Here is a 6,689-nt window from a genome sequence, read left to right as displayed (position 1 = left end):
GGATAGACATTTTCAGGTAAACAAAAACTGCAAGTTTATTACCAATGGATCTTTACTAAAGGAATTTAAAAGGATGTTCCTAGGAAGAAGGAAAATGATCCCAAAGAAACATCTAAGAAGCAACAAGGAATCCTTAGAAAAGAAACTGCAAAACATATTGGTAATGCTAGAAGAATTTGTATAATATAATAATAGCATCTAATTTGGTGGTTTTAAAAAAAAGACAGGAGCCAGGCATGGTGGCTCACACTCGTAATCCCAAAACTTTGGGAGGCCTAGGCAGGAGGATCGCTTGAAGCTAGGAGCTTGAGACCAGCCTGGGCAACATAGCAAGACCTTGTCTCTACAAAATATTTCTTAAAAATAAAGAAAAAACTAAAAAAAAAAAAAAAAAAAAGGCAGAATAAAACTAGATCTTGATCAAAATAGTTTTTAAGCTTCATGTTCAGATAGAGGATTAAGATATGAACTTTTGGTTTGCTACATTAGGCATTGTTAAAACAAAACAAAACAAAACAAAAAGTCAGGCATATTAAATTTAACAGATTTTAATTGAGCAAAGAACAGTTTGAGAATCCAGCAACACTGTGCTTCCCTGGAACCAGAATAGGTTCAGAGACCCTGATGCTGCTGTGTGGCCAAAGACGGTTTATGGACAGAAAACAGGAAGTGACTTACAGAAAACAGAAGTGAGGTACAGAAATAGCTAGATTGGTAACTGCTCAGTGTTTGCCTTATTTGAGCACAATTTGAAGAGTTGGCCCCTTTGATTGGCCGAAAGTCAGTGATTGATACAAGAGTAAGTTACAGTCTGTTTACATCTCTAGTTAGGTTATAGTTCATTATGTATGAAGAAACCTTTAGGCTGTTAAACTGAAGTTAACAGCATGCATGTAAAATGTCAAGTGTAACCAGTAAAAGAACAGAAATGCAGTGATTAACATCCCAACCAAGAGGAGGAAATAAATGCAATAAGAAAACAAAGAATACTATCATTACTCAATCAGAAGACTAATTAAAAGGCATAAAAAAGTGCGTAGTAAAAATGTGAAAACAAAGCCAGGTATTTTAGAAATGATGATTTTTAAAAGGTAAATCACTATTAGTAATAAACTAATAAATGATATTTTATTAGTTTTAGAGCTCTAGAATAAATAGCACATAGGTATTCAAAACGTATTTCTTTTTTTTTTTTTTTTGGGACAGAGTCTTGCTTTGTTGCCCAGGCTGGAGTGCAGTGGCATGATCTCGGCTCACTGCAAGCTCCACCTCCTGGGTTCACGTCATTTTCCTGCCTCAGCCTCCCGAGTAGCTGGGACTACAGGTGCCCACCACCACATCTGGCTAATTTTTTTTTGTATTTTTAGTAGAGATGGGGTTTCACCGTGTTAGCCAGGATGGTTTCGATCTCCTGACCTTGTGATCCGCCTGCCTCGGCCTCCCAAAGTGCTGGGATTACAGGCCAAAATGTATTTCTTAAAAAGCTTGGCTATTGATATGATTTGGATGTTTGTCCCCTTCATATCTCTTGTTGAAATGTGACTTGCAATGTTGGAGGTGGGGCCTGGTGGGAGGTGACTGGATCATGAGGGTAGATCCCTCATGAACGGCTTAGCACCATCCCCTTGGTGATAAGTAAATTCTAGCTCAGTTAGTTCATGTGAGATCTGGTTATTTGAAAGTGTGTGGCACCTCCCCACCCACTCTTGCTCCTGCTCTCATCATGTGAAGTGCTAGCTGCTCATCGCCTTCCACTATGATTGTGAGTTTCCTGAGGCCTCCCCAGAAGCAAATGCCAGCACCATGCTTCCTGTACAGCCTACAGAACCATGAGCCAATTAAACCTCTTTTCTTTATAAATTACCCAGCCTCAGGTCTTTCTTTTCTTTCTTTCCTTTCTTCCTTTCTTTCTTTCCTTTCTTCCTTTCTTTCTTCCTTTCTTTCTCTTTCTCTTTCTTTCTTTTTTCAGGGTTTGGCTCCATTGCCCAGACTGGAGTGCAGTGGCGCAATCTTGGCACACCTCAGCCTCAGCCTCCCAGGCTCAAGGGATCCTCCTGTCTCAGCTCCCTAAGTAGCTGAGACAGCCCCAAGCCACCAGGCCCAGCTAATTCTTGTATTTTTTGTTTTAAGAGACAAGGTCTCACTATGTTGCCCAGCTGGTCTCGAACTCCTGGACTTGAGGGATCCACCCACCTCGGCTTCTCAAAGTATTGGGATTACAGGTGTGAGCCACTGTGCTTGGCCTCAGGTATTTCTTCATTAATAGCACTGTAAGAATGGCCTAATATAGCTATTTTTATACAAAAAGATGAGCTATTTACAAGTCATTCTTTGCTACCCACCTCTGTATTTGTCAAAAATTTGAAGCATAATATAGCTTTCTTACATAATAATAAATGGCTTAAATTTGTTACGTTTCTGTGCGTCAAGGAATGGTACTGAGTTCCAAGATGATACCAGTTTTTACAGGTTCGTGGCCATCTTCAAAGTGTCTGCTTAATAGGCCTTCTTTTTAAAGAAGACAAATCATCACTGAAAATTGAAGAGAAAAATCGAGTGTTATTTATATGAAACTTAAACATGTGACATTATTCTTCTTTGGGTACTTCCCAGATGTGATTATGATCTACGTAGTTTTGCTAAGACAACTCAATAATTTGTAAAGAGGCTTAGCATTAAAATGTTCTCTATTTGTGATTACCCATTGTACTTTAAAATTGTTCTTGCTAATTTTTCGTTTCTGATGATCCAAGTGAAGAGTATTTGCCAAACACCCACAGTATCAAATCTAAGATGCTAAAGGCAGCCTGCAAAGGGAACAAAGGAAAATGAATTCTAGAGGAGACTCTACAAGTTAAGGTTCTACATAATTGTTGGGTAGGTGCAAAATGGACTGGAGGAAACATTGCTTTTGATACACCTGCTGAATAGTTTCCTTTAAGGGTTGTCCTCCCTCACCCCCAAAGAAATTGGATTACTCATCTGAGACTTGAGAGTAGATGATGGTTAAACTGATTGATGATGCTAGTCACCTAAGTATGTTTGTTTACCTCACTCCCCAAAAGGTTTGAGTGTGTTTATAACCCGTAATTTCCTCTAAGTTGAAAAAAAAAAAAAGAATGAGAAAACAGAGTGGTGGAAAATATATAAGGAAAACGAATATAGGCTGGACTCAGTAGCTCATACCTGTAATCCCAACATTTTGGGAGGCCAAGGCGGGAGAATTACTTGAAGCTAAGAATTCGAGACCAGCCTGGGCAAGGGAGACCCCATTTCTACAAAAAATAAAAAACCTTAGCCAAGTACAGTGGTGTGCTCCTGTAGTCCCAGCTACTTGGGAGGCTGAGGTGGGAGGATCATTTGAGTCCTGGAGTTTGAGGGTACAGTGAGCTGTGACCATGCCACTGATCTCCAGTCTGGACAACAGAGCAAGACCTTGTCTCTCGGGAAAAAGGAAAAGGGAAAGGAAAAGAAAAAGAAAAGAAAAGGAAAAGAATAGTAATACAAATCTAGGCCAGATGTCTCTAAACTTGGCCGTGGTGCATTAGGATCACCTGGGGAACTTTTAAAGCGCCTGATGCCCACGTGGCACTCTGTACTAATTAAATCATAATGCTTAGGAGTGGGAGGCAGAGAGGAGTAGTAGTAAAATTTCCCAAATGTTTCTGTGTGTAGCAAAATTTGGAAACTACTGGCCTAAGCTGACGTTCTTAGCCTTAAATGCACATTAGCATCACCTGGGAGGCTGTCGAAACTACTGATGTCACAATCCATTAAATCATAGCCTCTGATGCTGGTTACCGGGCACTTAGTCTATTTGAAAGCTCCCCAGGTGATTGCAATGTACGTGCAGCGTAGCGAACCACAGCACTGGGGAAAAGTTGGTATATAGTTACAAAAGGGATTCATTTTTTTTTTTAAATGGGTTCTTTCATGGCTTAAGACTATGAAACTGGTTCAGAGCTTCCTGGTGGCCAAAGTAGATAGAAAAATACAGTCAGTTTTAATAATCTTGGTCATCTGCCATGCAAAAGCTTACCAGTTTCTTGAAAGCAAAAGAGCTTTTCTTCATAGGTCTGAAATAAATGTCTAGTTTATTAGTCTTCTTACAGAGGATGTTGATGTAATGGATCACGATTTTATAAACACCCCACAATAAGTGACATATGGCAAGCTTCATATTATAGTTCCTAATAACCATCCCTCAGGGAAAGACAAGGACATGACCCCGAGTGCAGGGTTATAGGCTGTTGTGGTGGGTGTGTGGGAGTAGATAAACTGCCACACCCCTCTACAGTTTCCAGATAACATAGCCTTACCCAAAGGCGAAGCCTGGAATTGTGTACCTTCAGGATGTGGAAGCAGTGTCCTGTGTAATTAGAAATTATAATTTTCTCAGCACATTTTAAGAATTGATTATTTATTTATGTATGTATTTATTTAGAGACACAGGGTCTTGCTCTGTCACCCAGGCTGGAGTGCAATGGCACGATCATAGCTCACTGTAACCTTGAACTTCTGAGCTCAAGTGATCCTCTAGTCTCAGCCTCCTGAGTAGCTAGGACTATGGGCCCATGCCACCACACCTGGCTAATTTTTAAATTTTTTTAATTTATTTTTTGTAGAGACAGGGGTCTCACTATATTGCCCAGGCTGGTCTCAAACTCCTGGCCTCAAATGATCCTCCTGCCTCTGCCTCCCAAAATGCTAGCATTATTATTCAATTACTTTTCTTCCTTTATAATATAAACTGTACACATTTTACAAAGGCTTGGCTAGTGAGGGTAGGTAGCACTGACTCCTATCCATGAGGGTCACAGGCTAGGGAAGGGCATCTGAGAATGTGTGTGTGTGTGTGACAGAGAGAGAGAGAGAGAGAGAGAGAGAGAGAGAGAGAGAGAGAGAGCACGTGTACCTTTTGTTTATCAAAATACTTTAGGGTTTTTTTTTGTTTTTTGTTTTTTTGAGACGGAGTCCGGCTCTGTTGCCCAGGCTGGAGTGAGGTGAGGCCATCTCGGCTCACTGCAAGCTCCGCCTCCTGGGTTCACGCCATTCTCCTGCCTCAGCCTCCCGAGTAGCTGGGACTACCGGTGCCCGCCACCACACCCGGCTAATTTTTTTGTCTTTTTTAGTAGAGACGGGGTTTCACTGTGTTAGCCAGGATGGTCTCGATCTCCTGACCTCGTGATCCACCCGCCTCGGCCTCCCAAAGAGCTGGCATTACAGGCGTGAGCCACCAGGCCTGGCCTTTTTTTTTTTTTTTTTGATACAGAGTCTTGCTCTGTGGTCCAGGCTGGAGTGCAGTGGCGCAATCTCGGCTCACTGCAACCTCCGCCTCCCAGGTTCAAGGGATTCTCATGCCTCAGCCTCCCCGAATAGCTGGGATTACAGGCGCCCGCCACCACGCCCGGCTAATTTTTGTATTTTTAGTAGAGATGGAGTTTCACCATATTGGCCAGGCTGGTCTCGAACTCCCGATCTTGTGATCTGCCCTCCTAAACCTCCCAAAGTGCTGGGATTACAGATTTGAGCCACGGCGCCCGGCCTGAAGACTGCAGGTTTGAAAGGGCTGAAAAACCTCAGTACTGAAAGAATGGACAGAAATCTGACTTTTAAATAGTCCTCCATAAATAGTTTTCATTCGGGGTTTTGCGGCCTGTAAGTACTGTGGACTTCATGGCACAAGACTTCTGGAGAAGGCTTCTGAGTAGAGTGTTGACTCCATGGGGCTTAGTCTTCAAAGAAAACCCATTCTGCGGCACAGGTTTTAAGCCAGTCATGATGCAGGGAGGCAAAGGAGAGCTTAAGGTAGGATGGGTGTGCTCTTTTGAAAACCAACTAGCAGGCAAACAGCAGATATTTAGTTATGTAGCTGGCAACGAGGAAGATGATTCTTTCAGGTCACGCGAGTTCTCTCAACTTCCTTGAATGAAAATCCTAAATGCATCCTGGTAATACCCAAGTAGGCACTTTGATGTTTCCTTTTCAAAGGCAAATGGAATGTTCTGCGTCTATTTCTTTTTGAACTCACAACTGCACTTAACATCTAAATTTAAGGAAAAGATTCCTGAAAAAGTAGACTGACGAATTTCTTTCACTTATTTAAAGTAGTCTCTTGCAGTCCTATAAATCGGAAGGATTAAATGAACTGCTTGCTAGAGAAACAGTAGCTGGGACGTGGGAAGAATCCTACGGTGGCTAATAAGACGTCTCCATCGTTTGCGTATGCAAAGGATAACCTTAAGCTTGAGTTTGATATTTCACGTTGCGGCTCAAAAATGAACTGCCTTTTATTCAAAGAACCATGCTGTATGTTTTCGTGTGGGTGGGTGTGTACTCGGGGCGGGCGCTATGTTGGTTTTGTTCCCTACAAGGTTGACACAGGCAATGGCGACTCGCGGCCACACTGGGGCAGCCTCTCCTCGGCTGGCGGCCGGGCCGGGAGGCTCGTTCCCGGGAGCTGACAATGTAGCCAAGTCCTGCTCGCCGGGGCTGCAAAGAATTTAAAGGGGTCTAGAAACATCCATCTTTTCCCCTTTTCACAGTTAACAGCGAGCTCAGGGCTCTTGGTAAAAAGACCACCTGGAGGAAGAAACGCTCAGGGCGTTTTTGTTATTGTTCGCAAAAGCCTCTATCGCCCCCAAACGTCCAGCGCGCCCCCTCCCCTAAGCGGAGGGAACCTGGGAGGG

This window comes from Mandrillus leucophaeus, unplaced genomic scaffold (assembly GCF_000951045.1).
Source record: "Mandrillus leucophaeus isolate KB7577 unplaced genomic scaffold, Mleu.le_1.0 Scaffold124, whole genome shotgun sequence".
Classification (NCBI taxonomy): domain Eukaryota; kingdom Metazoa; phylum Chordata; class Mammalia; order Primates; family Cercopithecidae; genus Mandrillus; species Mandrillus leucophaeus.
Note: the sequence above shows the minus strand (reverse complement) of the source record.